The sequence below is a fragment of the Psittacula echo genome (genome assembly GCF_963264785.1).
Source record: "Psittacula echo genome assembly, chromosome: 2".
In the NCBI taxonomy this organism is placed as follows: domain Eukaryota; kingdom Metazoa; phylum Chordata; class Aves; order Psittaciformes; family Psittacidae; genus Psittacula; species Psittacula echo.
In genome coordinates this window covers 65,463,647-65,479,082 of record NC_137737.1, presented here as the reverse complement: position 1 = coordinate 65,479,082, position 15,436 = coordinate 65,463,647, and the positions used below count along the sequence as shown (strand labels likewise).

The following is a 15,436-nucleotide window of genomic DNA, read 5'->3' as shown; positions in this document are numbered from 1 at the left end:
AGCAGCATGGTAAGAGGTAAAAATTTTACCACAGAGCTTAATCCAGCTCCAGCTCCCACTGAGTTCCCGAAGAACTGAATTCAGCCTTTTCAAGTCAGAGCAAAGGAAGTTTTCCAAGCTGTTCGGAATATTTTTATTGCCATGAACAAAGCTACTGGGTAAGGCATAAGCATACAAACAAAAAGACCCCAGATACAGCAATTACCAGCAGCGTACGAAGTTGTCTAGCAGCAGGCAACAACAAAAAAATCCACACATCCTCTGCCGAATCGTTAAGCATTTGTCTCAGGAGTGTTTGTGACCCCGTTGCATCTGCTTGCCACATACATTGTGCGAAGGCGCTTGACTAGACCAAATGTTTCAGGAAAACACATTTCAAGTGCCACGTTTCTAATATTCTTGGGCAGAGAAGCTGGGAAATTTGAAATGGAGTTTCATGGGCCAAATTTTCTGCGATGGATCCCCACGGGCCACGTTGCAGATGGTGGGACCCGGCCTGCGTTTAGTCCTCCCAAGAAGCACAGGGAGAACTTAGCAAGACCTACATTGTGGAGCCCATCATTTGAAGGGAAAATCTCAAGTAAAATAACATTTTCCACATGCCATTCAGCCACCAGTGCACTTGAGAAAATAATGTCTTTGAGACTATTAAGCAAATTGGAAAATCGGGAAAAATCACTGAATAGATGACTTGCTCTGGATGATGTCTCTCCACATCTCTCCTCCTTGCTTGGTTAAACAGAACCTGGAGTACCTGCTTTTTAAAGCACCTCTCACACCTATGATTTCATGGTGTTTGAGTCTTACTTAGGCAGGATATGCTGGGAATTAACAGCAGTGCTGCCCAGCTATTCTGCAACCTGAATTCAAACAGCAGGGGGAATGGCTTCTTCTGGTGGCAGCACCTCTTAAGCAGCGTAGAGGGTTAACAGCCACCAGAGACACAAATGAGATAATGGAATTATCTTGGGCAATTCTAAAGTAGTGGGAGAAAACAGGCTGGACAGAAAAGAAAAGGCAAAAAAATCAACAACAAAACACCAACCAACTTTCCTCTCTCCAGGGCATTTATGCTGCCAAGCAACTTACTTTACATCCATCTGTGATGCTAGTGCGTTGTGAAATGTAGCTTACTTGCTAAACGTTGTTTTGATGTGTTGTTTGGGACACGGGTAAAGAGAAATGGACTGCATTCAATCTCTATTAAAGCAGAGAGACGTCTTCCACAGGATTTATTTTCAGAAGCTTTGCGCTAACTTCATTTTCTTATTAGCTGAAATTGCTGCTGAGACAGTTTTAGCAATGATGCTAAATGTGTTCATGGAAAAGATGTGTCTGCCTGTGCTCAATGAATTGCCTACTGTTGTGTCAGCTTGTAGAGAACAGATCTTTACTATGGGACTTTGGGATCTGGGATTAGGTCCTAGTGATAATTCACGTGGGAAAAATCTTATATCATATGTAACTACAGAGAGGCATATATATGGGAAGACAGCAAGAAAGCATTACAGGTAGTTAGAATTGCAGAAAAGAAAAGGAATTTATAACCCCCACAAAAAAAATCCAATATTAATATTTATGATTTTTGAAAATTGAGAACAAAAGATTTGAGATTTTGGGAAATCAAAAGCCCAAAAGGGTTACCATGGAAATGGGCATTTGGGGCACCTTTTATATCACCATGAAGCAAGCTAAGAGATAAATGAAACTGACCCAAAACACACTGGGTCACCAGAAAAGTGTTTTCTGATCATGGTACAGAGAAGTTGAAGATGGGGACCACAACACTCCTCCTTTTCCCACAAAGTCTTAATTAACTCTCATAACACATCTATAGAATCATAGAATCATAGAATAGTTAGGGTTGGAAAGGACCTTGAGATCATCTAGTTCCAACCCCTCTGCCATGGGCAGGGACACCTCACACTAAACCATGTCACCCAAGGCCTCATCCAACCTGGCCTTGAACACTGCCAAGGATGGAGCATTCACAACCTCCCTGGGCAACCCATTCCAGTGCCTCACCACTCTCTCAGTAAAGAATTTCTTCCTTAGATCCAATCTAAACTTCCCCTGTTTAAGTTTGAACCCGTTACCCCTTGTCCTGTCACTACAGTCCCTAATGAATAGTCCCTCCCCAGCATCCTTGTAGGCCCCCTTCAGATACTGGAAGGCTGCTATGAGGTCTCCACACAGCCTTCTCTTCTCCAGGCTGAACAGCCCCAACTTTCTCAGCCTGTCTCCATACGGGAGGTGCTCCAGTCCCCTGATCATCCTCGTGGCCCTCCTCTGGGCTTGTTCCAACAGTTCCATGTCCTTTTTATGTTGAGGACACCAGAACTGCACACAATACTGCAAGTGAGGTCTCACGAGAGCAGAGTAGAGGGGCAGGATCACCTCCTTCGACCTGCTGGTCATGCTTCTTTTGATGCAGCCCAGGATACAGTTGGCTTTCTGGGCTGCGAGCGCACACTGAAGCCAGCTCATGTTCATTCTTTCATCAACCAACACCCCCAAGACCTTCTCTGCAGGGCTGCTCTGGATCTCTTCTCTGCCCAACCTGTAGCTATGCCTGGGATTGCTCCGACCCAGGTGTAGGACCTTGCACTTGGCATGGTTAAACTTCATCAGGTTGGCATCAGCCCACCTCACAAGCGTGTCGGGGTCCCTCTGGATGGCATTCCCTTCCCTCCAGCGTATCAACCAAACCACACAGCTTGGTGTCATCGGCAAACTTGCTGAGGGCGCACTCAATCCCACTGTCCATGTCACCGATAAAGATGTTGAACAAGACCGGTCCCAACACCAATCCCTGAGGGACACCACTTGTTACCGGTCTCCAGCCGGACATCGAGCCATTGACCACAACTCTTTGCGTGCGGCCATCCAGCCAGTTCTTTATCCACCGAGTGTTCCACCCATCAAATTGATGTCTCTCCAATTTAGAGACAAGGATGTCATGTGGGACAGTGTCGAAGGCTTTGCACAAGTCCAGGTAGATGATGTCAACTGCTCTGCCCCTGTCCGTCAGTTTCGTAGTCCCATCATAGAAGGCCACCAGATTGGTCAGGCAGGATTTCCCCTTAGTGAAGCCATGCTGGCTGTCACCAACCACCTCCTTGTTTTTCATGTGCCTTAGCATGCCTTCCAGGAGAATCTGCTCCAAGAGTTTGCCAGGCACAGAGGTGAGACTGACTGGTCTGTAATTCCCTGGGTCGTCCATTTTCCCTTCTTGAAAATTTGCATTATATTTCCCTTTTTCCAGTCATCGGGAACTTCACCTGACTGCCATGATTTTTCAAATATGATGGCCAGTGGCTTAGCAACTTCATTCGCCAGCTCCTTCAGGACCTGCGGATGGATGTAGTCAGGTCCCATGGACTTGTGTACGTTTAGGTTTTTAAGATGGTCTCGAACCAGATCCTCTCCTACATTGGGCCTAGGGTCCTCATTCTCACAGTCCCTGTGTTCGCCTTCCAAGACTTGGGTGGTGCGGTCAGAGACTTTGCCAGTGAAGACTGAGGCAAAGAAGTCATTAAGAACCTCAGCCTTCTCCAAATCCCGGGTAGCCAGTTCTCCCGATATCTTCCGAAGGGGGCCTACGTTGTCCTTAGTCTGTCTTTTACTCGCTACGTACCTATAGAATCCCTTCCTGTTATCCTTAACATCCCTAGCCAAGTTCAATTCTAACTGGGCCTTAGCCTTCCTCACCTGGTCCCTAGCTTCCTGGACAGCATCCCTGTATTCTTCCCAGGCCGCCTGTCCCTGCTTCCACCTTCTATAAGCCTCTTTTTTCCTTTGAATTTTCCTCAGCAGCTCCTTATCCATCCAAGGAGGTCTCCTGGCCCTCTTGCTGCACTGTGCCCATGGCAAATTCCCTGAAGTACGAGGCTGTGGGACATCACAGGAGGCATGGGCTCCTGGGAAGCCATGTGCCACTAAAATGCAATTCCAGTTTAAGCTGGAACTGTTTCAGAATGAATAGCTTAGGCCAGTCCAGCAATTTGAGGAATTCAGATTTGGAAATAGCCCGAGCAACAGAAAGTCTTTAATGATGATAACTGTGACTGGGGGGTAGGGAGGGAAAGAGAAAAATCTGTTAAAAAAAAGAACAAAATAATCTAAAAAGATTTCATTATCGTGGAAACTGCATCTTTCATGTGAAATTCACTCTGAGGCAGTGATGACCGCTGGAAGTCTCTTCCAACTTAAGTATTCTATTTTATCCTAAGTGTTACAAAGCCACCATCTTGAAAACTGAGTCTTTAGAGGAGCACTTGTTTGAAAGATTTGAGAAGTATGTGTAGAGAACTTAGGCATCAACTTCCAGAAACCTGGCAGTGCAGCTTTACCTCCTAAAGAGATAGTCTTTTTTCCCCCCACTTGCTCTCCAGTGTGTATTATGCGTTTCACAGGCTAAGAAAAGCTGTATCTTTAGAAGAGTACTTGTTTGAAAGACTACAGGAGTGTGTGTAGAGAACCTGGGCATCACACAGACTGCATTATTTAGGCTGAAAAAAGTCCAGAGTTAGATCCTATCTTGTCCTGAAGCCTTATCTGTAGCACCTCCTCCTCAGAGGTGAAGCATAAGCTGCAACTGGCAGAGTGGGGTGAATCATTGCTGGTGGATCATACAGGTACACACCGCAGATTTCAGGTCAGCCCAGCCCTCTACGAAGCATTACTTCAGATTGCCCCCAACTCATCTGAAGAGTCTGGGATGAGGTTATTTCGGAGAGTGGAGAAGGTTGTCTCAGCTGTAGCCTACTGGAGAAAAACCTGCCATGTCTTGTACTCTCTTTCAGAGTGAGTCAGGAAGACACGAACTGCACAGGATGCTGAGCTGCCTCTAATGTTGACATTGATCAAGCTGCTACACTGACGTGTATGGAAAGCTGGACTTGGGTCTGCCCAACTGAATTTCTTTAACCATCCCAGTGCCTTTCAACAGCTCCACAATAATACCGGTTTTATGGATGTTTCTCTATAAACAGAATATATAGGACCATGACCCATCTGTGTATCTGTTAGTGTATCTCTTTCTCAACTTTTGCTTATTTCAAGCAAGTTTGACATAGCAGTAGAAGTTTCTAGGTGTTTCTAGGTATTTGCCAGGCTAGGTATTTGTTTGTTAGATGTGACATATCAAACATAAAGCTACACAGAACATGATAGCTGGACATGTTGTGATGGCTCATTTGCAAGATTACACCATTGCTGTTCACTCAGTACTACTGTCACTTCCCTATTCCTTACTGCATTTAAAAGCAGGATGAAGAGCATGAGCAGCTGCTGCCAGGAAAGGAAACTGCAGGAGCTGGAGGGACACACGTGAAGGAATGCAAACGCACAAGCTTTCACTGCTAATGACCTTGGCTTCTATCACATCCCATGATAAGAGTAGCTGCTTCTAGAGATGGAAGGCATTGGGGCTGAATAGGTGCATCACATTTAGGGCTCAAGGAAAGGAAAAAAATCTGCTCAGCTTAACAAACTCAGTGGAAAATCAGTGAATTTCTATTTAGGATTACCACAACCTGAAGAAGGAAAAATACTTTCAGGAGTTATTTTACCCCCCCCCCAAAAAAAAAAAAAAAAGAAGACCTACTTCTCCATAGCTATTAGAGAGACACAGGTTACTACTTGTTTTGTGTCCCCTTCTGCTCTCTGCTGTTTCACACACTCTTGAAAGTGTTTTCCTCTGGTCACTACTGATGGAGCTTTGCTTTTGTTTTTACTTCTCTGTAGGTGCTGTCCTTTTTCTCAGGAGTGATATGACTCTTTCACAAACCATGTTATAAGGTGACCATGGTAGTGGGGAGGTGGTGAAGAATTGTACCACAGGAACATTCTCGGGAGTTACTTGTGTCTGAGGCCAGTATGTAAAATGTCATCTGTCGTTTCACTGGGTGCTCTCTTGGAGTCACTGATGCTGAAATGACTATACTTTTGTTCCAGTTAAAAAGCTGAAGCAGGAGAAGCCAAGAACAAGGCATTCTTTTAGATGGACTTCCCTCCTTCTCATCCGTAGAGTCTCTCTAAGTGAAAAAGTGAAAAAAAAAAAAAGAACAAGAAAAATGCAAAAAAACCAGCCTTTACACAATGACACATAGCCTGGAAGGTAAGTGAAATGAGAGACTAAACTGTGTTCATTATCCACAGAGTGAAACAAGACTGGTATCTTTTGGTACCTGCTTTAGTGAAGAAAGGTTATAGCTCATTCACTCTATCTTCTTGCACACTGTACTCATTTCAATTGTCTTCAGCTAAAGCAAGGCATTTAAGTAATATGAATAGAAGCTCTTAGCCTGTGAGCAATTATACGTGGGTTTAAAGTATCTGTAAGGCTCTAATGGCCTTGCAAAAAAAAAAGTTGCTCACTATTGTGTTATAGCAACCATTTTATAACAAGAATATTCTACATGTGCACAAGGCATAACCCTATTTTGACATGCACTCAATTGTTTTCAAGAATTCTCATTCAGTTATATTACATAGGCTTGTTTCAGAATAAAATCTTTGGCCTCTATCTGACTGTACAAATTTTTGCAAGGGATAGGGTTCTTTTCCTCTACTGTTCTTTTCCTTTGGCTTTAATTTCGTTTGCTTTATTCAGACTTTAGGTCAAAGAACTTTTACATTTAATATATGTATTCTGGTGGGGGCTCTAAGCACATTTTTGAATCTGGGAATTTAGAAGGGCACCTCTATTTGATATGTGGAGATGTACGCCTGCAAAGTTCCTGCCTGAATCATTCAAACCTGCAGGCCTTATGCTTGTGATCACACACGTTTGCTAATATATTCATGTACCTATTGTTGCCTTTGATTTCAGAAGCTGAGGGAAGTTAATGTCTGAATATGCTGCTCTGGACTGAACTGGAGGGACCCAGGCTTTGCGGATGCTGCCCTTGATTCACACAAAGTTATTAAATGGTGAAATATAAGTACCCCATTCTTTTCCTCTCTGTTGTAGGTGTCACTGTCACATAGCTATATCCCTCGCTTTTCTTGTAACTGCATCCTACCCATGCCTTTGAAAGAGCTGCCATGAGTTGTGTCTTTGTAATGCCCAGGGAGCAATAGCTCCTATTCTTCAACCAAAAGCAAAGCAAATTCCCCTTTGTAAATAAGGTTGAACACACAGTCATTATTTCCACCTCTTCTATGTACGTATTATAATACAAGAAGTCACTGTGTGCTAAATAGTGTTTTCCAAGCCCAAATACTAGGATTGCCCAGCTCATCTACCCTCAGCATAGAAAGGCTAGGTTGTAGGCACCTCTCACTGGCTATAACTGCATTATGCCACGTGGTGCAAAATGGCTTCTGCCAGCAACACTGCAAACTTGCTTTGTCTCATAGAGAAGCGTTTCTGTAAGAGGTTTGATGAATTGTCTTGTCACACGTGGATTAAACTATTGATTTACCAACATCCTTTGTATGTTGACCCAAGAAAACACAGTGGATGCTATTTAGAATATTACAAACCCTCTGCCATATGCATGTTGTCTAACCTACACTTCAAACCTATCACCTTTCAGCAGATTGCTTTAGACAAGAGATCTCATGGGCAGGGAATCTGCAATGCATATAAGCTTACTTGCTCATTTAATACAAGAGAGTCCTAGACACTGACCTTGTCTGTAGCTTCCAGCTTGGCAGGGTTGTAGCACCGCAAAGACCTGCAAATCCCTTTTTAACAAGGCTACCTGAACCCAATGGCCCAGGTCCAAAGAGATGAAAACTTGAAGATGTCCAACAGATCAGTTGCCTATACCGTTAAGCAGAAAATTGTCCGAAGCTGCACATACTGGTGTCTGCTTACATGGTTCAGTACCAGCTCCCAGCATAATAGCATGCCTGTTGTCAGCTCCTAAAGCATTAAATATATTGTTACTTCATTAGTGAACTGTGCGGGGTATTTTACATGGTGGGTATGGAAATGCAAACATTTACCCAAGATGCCTCACAATTTGAACCAAACCCCATATTCCATCAAGATGGTTTTTTTTTAAATTGTTTGAAATATCTAACAGTTTGGCTTTGGGCTGGAAAGCCTAGAAAAAGTCTCCAGGTAAATGAGAATGAGTCTCTTTATCTGTGATTGCCCCATGACATTATAGGATGCAAAAGTGTGTAAATTAAGAAGGTGTTTGGAGAATGAATGGGGAAAGGAAGGTGTGGGGCATCCCAAGCTTGTTTCCGCAGCCCTTACCATGAGCCTAGGAAAGAATAGAGGGGACCTGGATACGGAAGGCTACATGGTGAGCACCTGGGCACAATGTGGCATGCTGATTTCTTGCAGGAATTTGCTGCTTCACAATAGCAACCTTCATTCACTTGAGATCAACGTTTCAAGTAGCTTCAGCATAAGCAGGGCTTGTCCCATTGTGGTGGATATTTCTGGGCTTTTTAATGGTTTTCATAACTGTTGTATGAGCTGTTCCATGGAAGCACTACTGTACTTGCACCAACAAGCAATATTAAATTGGAAAAAAAATATTAAAGACATGTTTGGTCCCAGAGAGAAACCAGATAATGACTGAGCCTAAACTGCAGCTCAGCAAAACTCTATTGATTAGGGATTACAGTTTGATGGAGACAAAAACAAAGATCATTCCCACTTCTGGTTTACCCAGGTCAGCAGAGTCCAAGGTAGTGTCAGATACAAATGCATGAGCAAGAACGCTTCACTTTCATTCTGTCCATGAATTGCTTGCGTGTTACAAACTATACCATGTTTTCTTTTGCTGATCATAAAGGAGGAATGACATGACAAACTGTAGTAGTTGCATATTAAAGCAATGGCTGAGTAACCTGGCAACATTGCTAGTCTATTGTCTATTGTATACATATTTAAGTATTTGTATTCATATTTAAGTACTTACAGGACCAGGGACCTCTGCACTGCTCGGAATTTCCCATATAATATTTTGTGCTGGCTCATGCATGATGCCACTCAGCTTCTATGATGTTAGGTCAAATGATGTCATATCCCAAGATGTGATATTCCCTGGTACACTGTGCAATATGACAGTCTCTTCAGCTTCTAAACAGAAAGAGACAAGTACTCTTGAAACCTGGATATTCTGCTGCATTTTTATTTGAAAACTTGGAGTGCCTGTTGACATAGCAGTCAGTCACATAATAACACTTCACATAAAAATAATAAAGCACAAAACGTCACCACCCACAATGGATACAATTAAAATTGCCATTCTTTTGTTCGCTTTACTTTCAGATAAATTAAAATCCACACAACTGAAGTCCCTGAAGAATCACTGAGATCTACACCAAATTAACTCCTCTCAAATCACCCTCTGAAGCTCATGGAAGATGTGCATCTGTAAGCATATCGAAGTGAGGGTTTCCAGACAAAAGTCTTCACCTAACAAAGCACTGCCTCTGAGCTTGATAGTTCCAGGACTGACAGCAAGAGCTACTTAGCTGCACTTACCTGTGAACACTGGAGGAGAAAAGTGGTAGATGTATAGAGAAAAGTGGTGTCCTTCCTATAGCAGGTTCTGAAAAAATCAGGGTTATCATTGACATATCAAACAATGATCAGCGAAGGACAGAAGGTGAGTATGAGAGTGGAAAATATGATCCCTGCATTTGCACGAAGCCCCTGACAGGCAGGAACGGTAGTCATATGTGGTTGCTGTATCACTGCTGCTGATAGAAAACCACTGTGTGTATCCCAACCACACATAACAAAAGCACCCAATAAAAGGTGTAACAGGTGAGGTTTTGTTTGTGGAATCCTGTTTCTCAGCTGTTTTGTAATATAACACATGCCCAGCACTGTGGCCTCTAGGCACAGGAAATGAAACTGAAGAATGAAAATCACCAACCTGTGACCATGTGAGATTAGAAACACTGCCCAGAAATTACACCTAACATTATCAACAGAAGAATAAAATCAGTCAATCAAACTGTTGCTGGGCAACCAGGAGATAACTCTCATCCTATAGAAGGGAATTATACTGCTCCTTTGTCCAGTATTACCAATATAAAGATCTCTGAGCAGGCTCCACTCTGGCTTTAGTCTTGCAAATTCTTTTCATGCACATATATCCTGTACACGAGGACAGATAGGGAGAATACCAGTAACAAAAAACTGACTGCTAAGTTTTCTGGAAACTAATGCAAAAGGGTATTCAGAAGAGAAGTCTAACAAAAAGAGCTGCTTGCTGGAGTGTAGCTTTCTGGGTCCTTGCTGTTCTCTAGTTGGGAAGAAAATAAAATATTTCCCAATGTAAGGAGGAAAAGCATTTTTCATGGAGAAGGCTGCTTTTTGTCTCGATTTCATTCTCTGCTTTTAAGAATAGGACAGGGTAAATGATCTGATCTTTGCAGGCTGACAGATAAAAAAGAAAAATTCCACTGAATTCCAAATATCCATGCTGTACTTCCCAGAACAACTTGTGAAGTTTTGGTGTGATAATCTCTGTCTCTTCTTGAATGGACTACATAAATACCCTTTGCAATAGAGAACTCTACCTGGAGAAGCAGAATCATAGAATCATAGAATAGTTAGGGTTGGAAAGGACCTTGAGATCATCTAGTTCCAACCCCCCTGCCATGGGCAGGGACACCCCACACTAAACCATGTCACCCAAGGCCTCATCCAACCTGGCCTTGAACACCGCCAAGGATGGAGCATTCACAACCTCCCTGGGCAACCCATTCCAGTGCCTCACCACCCTCTCAGTAAAGAATTTCTTCCTTAGATCCAATCTAAACTTCCCCTGTTTAAGTTTGAACCCGTTACCCCTTGTCCTGTCACTACAGTCCCTGATGAAGAGTCCCTCCCCAGCATCCTTGTAGGCCCCCTTCAGATACTGGAAGGCTGCTATGAGGTCTCCACACAGCCTTCTCTTCTCCAGGCTGAACAGCCCCAACTTTCTCAGCCTGTCTTCATACGGGAGGTGCTCCAGTCCCCTGATCATCCTCGTGGCCCTCCTCTGGACTTGTTCCAACAGTTCCATGTCCTTTTTATGTTGAGGACACCAGAACTGCACACAATACTGCAAGTGAGGTCTCACGAGAGCAGAGTAGAGGGGCAGGATCACCTCCTTCGACCTGCTGGTCATGCTTCTTTTGATGTAGCCCAGGATACAGTTGGCTTTCTGGGCTGCGAGTGCACTGAAGCCGGCTCATGTTCATTTTTTCATCAACCAACACCCCCAAATCCTTCTCTGCAGGGCTGCTCTGGATCTCTTCTTTGCCCAACCTGTAGCTGTGCCTGGGATTGCTCCAACCCAGGTGTAGGACCTTGCACTTGGCACAGTTAAACTTCATCAGGTTGGCATCAGCCCACCTCACAAGCATGTCAAGGTCCCTCTGGATGGCATCCCTTCCCTCCAGCGTATCAACCGAACCACACAGCTTGGTGTCATCGGCAAACTTGCTGAGGGCGCACTCAATCCCACTGTCCATGTCACCGATAAAGATGTTGAACAAGACCGGTCCCAACACCAATCCCTGAGGGACACCACTCGTTACCGGTCTCCAGCCGGACATCGAGCCATTGACCACAACTCTTTGCATGCGGCCATCCAGCCAGTTCTTTATCCACCGAGTGTTCCACCCATCAAATTGACGTCTCTCCAATTTAGAGACAAGGATGTCGTGTGGGACAGTGTCGAACGCTTTGCACAAGTCCAGGTAGATGACGTCAACTGCTCTGCCCCTGTCCATCAGTTCCGTAGCCCCATCATAGAAGGCCACCAGATTGGTCAGGCAGGATTTCCCCTTAGTGAAGCCATGCTGGCTGTCACCAACCACCTCCTTGTTTTTCATGTGCCTTAGCATGCCTTCCAGGAGAATCTGCTCCAAGAGTTTGCCAGGCACAGAGGTGAGACTGACTGGTCTGTTATGGGTCATCCATTTTCCCTTTCTTGAAAATGGGGGTTATATTTCCCTTTTTCCAGTCGTCGGGAACTTCACCTGACTGCCATGATTTTTCAAATATGATGGCCAGTGGCTCAGCAACTTCATTCGCCAGCTCCTTCAGGACCTGCGGATGGATGTCGTCAGGTCCCATGGACTTGTGTACGTTTAGGTTTTTAAGATGGTCTCGAACCAGATCCTCTCCTACATTGGGCCTAGGGTCCTCATTCTCACAGTCCCTGCGTTCGCCTTCCAAGACTTGGGTGGTGTGGTCAGAGACTTTGCCAGTGAAGACTGAGGCAAAGAAGTCATTAAGAACCTCAGCCTTCTCCAAATCCCGGGTAGCCAGTTCTTCCAATATCTTCCACAGGGGGCCTACATTGTCCCTAGTCTGTCTTTTACTCGCTATGTACCTACAGAATCCCTTCCTATTATCCTTAACATCCCTAGCCAAGTTCAATTCTAACTGGGCCTTAACCTTCCTCACCTGGTCCCTAGCTTCCTGGACAGCATCCCTGTATTCTTCCCAGGCCACCTGTCCCTGCTTCCACCTTCTATAAGCCTCTTTTTTCCTTTGAATTTTCCTGAGCAGCTCCTTATCCATCCAAGGAGGTCTCCTGGCCCTCCTGCTGCACTTCCTTCTAGTTGGGATGCAACACTCCTGAGCTTGTAGCAGGTGATGCTTGAATAACAACCAAGAGTCTTGGGCCCTCTTGCCCTCTAGGGCTGTATCCCATGGAACCTTACTAAGCAGGCTCCTGAAGAGGCCAAAGTCTGCTCTCTTGGAGTCCAGGGCAGTGAGCTTGCTGCATGCTCTTCTCACTGTCCTGAGGATCTCGAATTCGACCATCTCGTGGTCACTGCAACCAAGGCTGCCCTGGAGCGTCACATTTCCAACCAGCCCTTCCCTGTTGGTGAGCACGAGGTCAAGCATGGCAGCTCTCCTTGTCAGCTCCTCTATTACTTGCAGAAGGAAGTTGTCTTCCACACAATCGAGGAACCTCCTGGATTGCTTGTGCCGGGCCATACCTTCACTCCAACAGATGTCAGGGTGGTTGAAGTCTCCTATGAGAACAAGGGCCTGTGAGCGTGAGGCTGTTCCTATCTGTCTGTAGAGCACTTCATCCACAGATTCCTCTTGATCAGGGGGTCTGTAACACATCCCCACAGTGATGTCCGTCATCGCTGTTCTCCCTTTAACCTTGACCCACAAACTCTGTCGACTGCTCACCCATCCCCAGACAGAGTTCCATACTCTCCAGCCTATCCCTAACATAAATAGCAACTCCCCCTTCCCACCGGCCAGGCCTGTCTTTTCTAAAGAGCCTGTAACCTTCCATTCCAACACGCCAGTCATAGGAGCCATCCCACCATGTTTCTGTGATGCCTACTATATCATACTCCCGCAGTTGTGCACACATCTCTAATTCCTCTTGTTTGTTTCCCATGCTACGGGCATTTGTATAGAAGCATCTGAGCTGAGCTCCAAATGATGCTGGCTCATTGGCTGGAGTGGCTGGAATATATCTGCGTCACTCCGAGCATTTATTGTAGGTGCTGGCAACTGACTGGGTGTGTTGGGATGGAACGATGCCCCCCTCCCCCAACACATGCCTTGTCTCAAAATATTCTTCAGATTCTTCAGATGTTGAAGATTTTTCCTGGAAGATTATAAATCTTTTCTTTAAGCACACCCCAAGTGTGCATTTCCACCAGCCTTGTTCTTTTCTTGTTGAGAGGTCCTTATAGGTAATGTTGGATGTTCATCAACCTTTCCATTCCTAAGAAACATAAAGATTCCAATAAGTTCTTTTTTCTTATTTTACTTCTATATAATTTCTAGTGTTGCTCAAAATAATTACTCCCCTCTATTAATTTCATAGACAGTTCCTTTGTCTCCTTATCTTATTTTTTTTGTTAGGTTTCTGCTGGTTAGGTTTATGAATCTTTTATACACTGGGACTTTTAGTGCATGCATTTTGCAGCTGTGCTGTCTTCCACGTTCCTTGTAGAACTTGGTGTGAAAATAAAGACATGGTGGTTTTATTTCCTGTTCCTCTGTGTGCGTGATTGGAGCAACTTCTACTGTACAATCGGCATCAGGGTTATTCTGAAAGCTGTATGTCCATCACTGTTTGTCCAAGTAAGAATGAAGTCAAGGTTTGTGTGGTTGAAGGGAACAGGCTAGACGGTAGTGTTCTTGCACGAGATCAATTCACATGCCCCTAGTGCAAATGCTGGCAGGTTTTATACAGGTAAACCTCTATTTCTCTAGGAGTTTTTCCAGTTGCATTGACAAATGTGCCCTGCCACAAAGCCATTCAAGTTAAGCTTGCACATCGTGACTAGTTTTGAACTCAAGCCTTTGGTATTTGAATGTCAACACTAATCCTATTTTCAGTTTGGAAAAAAAAGAAGACAGAGAAAGAGAAAAAAATTCCTATTTGTTCATGATGATGATAAAATCCTAAGTTTTGCTGGTCTCTTAAGTGTCTATTTGGCTCAGGCAGATACAAACACACCAGAGAAGGTTAGCACAGATCCCACACTCCAGGCCCACCGCTGCTGCCCTTTATTCAGTCACCCACAGCTACAGTAATCAGATCTTTAGGTACAGGTTAATGGGATAATTAGCCAAACAAGATCAAACTTGTATACTGCGTAGAAATGGATGGCTGCTGTCTCACAGCTGCCTGTTTTATGCTGCTAGGGCAAACTGCCTTTCTTTTCAATAGGCAATAAAGTAGGAGATTAAGTAGATGTGGGTGATTCTGCCTGCTTGTGATGGTGAGGACAGCTTCATTGGTATTGCATTTTAAAGAGCAAATAATACAATTAGCAATTGCGGCTGGAAGCATATTGGCAGGGAGGTCTTCCGCTCATCTCTCTCCTGAGGCAGGCCAAGCACTCAAGTCTCAACAGCTTCCATTTGAGGATGTTCCTAGGGAACAGCGCTGCCAAGAGAAGGGCTGTCTGGTAAATTGTCCTTGTACAGAGGACCCTGAAGACTCTTCATTTTTGGTAATTTTATAATAGAACTGAAATAGACAGTTTTGATAGCCCATGGAGCTTTCTTATAGAAATTGCTTGCATTTCTTCATAGTTCACGGCTGACAGGAATCTGACCCATGGCTTGCCTCCTAAGATTGGAAGGGAACAGGCATATGTTCAGACCTAAACAATTCCAGGAATCTTTTCAGAGAAAAACATTTTAGGTTTGAATTTGGGGTTTTAGGACTATCACGGATGCTTTTCATTCAGAGATTGCTTTTTAGGTCAGGTCTTAGTGACATGAATGAACTGATCTTCTTATAAAAGTGTGGGCAGAGACTTTATTCACCCTACACTGATGGATGAGGAAGTCCACAGAGCAATTCTGACCTAATGCCAGAAACATATTTTGTGGTGGAGGAAGGAATGCCAACCCAGCCTTCAGATTTTTAATAGTGACTTAAGAGGCCATCTTCCACAAGGTCAGTGATTCATGCAGAGTGATTTGAAAGAAATGTGTTTGAATGAGCTTCCTGTGTATTTGTCA

The 15,436-nt window shown here is 44.3% G+C and overlaps 1 long non-coding RNA gene across 4 annotated transcripts in view; it reads left to right on the top strand.

Annotated features, from left to right (window-relative positions):
• LOC308217540 overlaps positions 1–10,832 on the top strand; it is a 115,670-nt gene extending 104,838 nt beyond the window's left edge. For 3 of the 4 annotated variants that reach the window (XR_013956260.1, XR_013956261.1, XR_013956262.1), the window contains 4 exons: positions 4,806–5,878; positions 5,959–6,121; positions 6,836–6,936; positions 9,245–10,832. This is a non-coding gene — a long non-coding RNA (uncharacterized lncRNA). The remainder of the gene's footprint in view (positions 1–4,805; positions 5,879–5,958; positions 6,122–6,835; positions 6,937–9,244) is intronic. The other variant, XR_013956259.1, reaches the window with a different exon arrangement.
• Positions 10,833–15,436: the final 4,604 nt, after the last annotated feature.